The sequence below is a fragment of the Echinops telfairi genome, unplaced genomic scaffold, assembly GCF_000313985.2.
Source record: "Echinops telfairi isolate 266 unplaced genomic scaffold, ASM31398v2 ScPeMD7_23;HRSCAF=83, whole genome shotgun sequence".
Taxonomy (NCBI): Eukaryota; Metazoa; Chordata; class Mammalia; order Afrosoricida; family Tenrecidae; genus Echinops; species Echinops telfairi.
Window position 1 is genome coordinate 90,124,643 of NW_022103920.1, and position 1,434 is coordinate 90,126,076.

Genomic DNA, 1,434 nt, shown 5'->3' on the forward strand with positions numbered 1-1,434 from the left:
GATTGTGATGACTTGTATGAGCCCCTAATAAAATGATTATTAAAAAAATTTAAAGAAAATATATCCTGCAATCAGATATATACATTAGGATTCATAACAGCAGCAAAATCACAGTTATGAAGTAGCAACAAAAATAATTTTACGGTTGGGGGCCACCACATGAGGAACTGTATGAAAGGGTTGTGGCATTAGGAAAGTTGAGAACCACGGGGTTAGACATTAGGTTCCCAAACTTATTTGGCCTACTGGTCCCTTACCAGCAATAAAAGTACTCAGTGCGCCCCAGCAACTAGTGTTGTACTATACTCATACATTCTCCAGGGCAAAGTGTAGGTGTGTGCTTTCACAGGACCTCTGGGTCACTCCAGCACCATCCCCCACCCCACCCCTGCCCTGAGAGGGGCGGGGGGCAGCATCACCTTCTATGGGAAACACTGGGCGAGGCAAAGTTTCAGTTCTTGCAACAACCCTATAAGCCCCATTGCCACTGAGGCCATTCTGACTCACAGCAATCTTATATATAGGACATCTGAGACTGTAAATCTTCACAGGAGCAGATAGCCTCACCTCTCTCCCACAGAGCAGCTAGTGGGCTTGAACTACCAACCTTGCAGTTCATAGTCCAACACCTAACCCACGGTGCTTCCAGGGCTCCTTAACAACCTTATAAGTACGTATTACTTTCCTATCATGGATTAAAAACTGAGGTCTAGATCATGAATTTTTTTTTTTAATGAGGAAACACTTTTTTTAATGTGGAAACACAATTCCACATACACTCAAAATTTAAATGTAATTTAAAAAAACATGCCAGAAAAATATAATCAGAATGGACATTATTATGAAGTAAAATTGCTTACATGTGGCTGGTCTGTCTCCGAAAGCCCCACCAAGGGATTGGATGGGACCATGCAAATAGGTTGTGTGAAACCCTAATAGAGGGGGATGTGTGAGTATTAAGGAGGCATCTCCAAGGCAGACAGCAAGAAAATTCCCAGGACAATGGAAGAAGATGAGCCTTTTCGACATCCCTGCCTGAAACGAGGGAGGCCAAAGAGGCTATGCCATACTAAGAACCCCAAACACCAGAGCCAAAGATCACAGAGCTGAGATCAGAGACAATAAGACTGTGAGGCATCACGGCTGATGGACTTCCCATCCCGTGCAATAAAGCAGAGGCCAAGGGACCACGTGGCTGAAAAGCTGAAGAGCAGAGAGGGACTAGGCTGCTGGCTGAGACAAGGCACTACTGAGGACCAATGACCATATACAGTGAACCCTCGCCACTTCGCGGCTTCACTCTATCGCGGTTTTTGCGTAACAGCGCATGCTCTGTCATTACTGACACTGATTGGCTCATACTGTACACGCTCTGTCTGCATCGCTACGTATCGGAGCTACGGATCAGATGCATTTTTGCTTCTGTACAGTGTA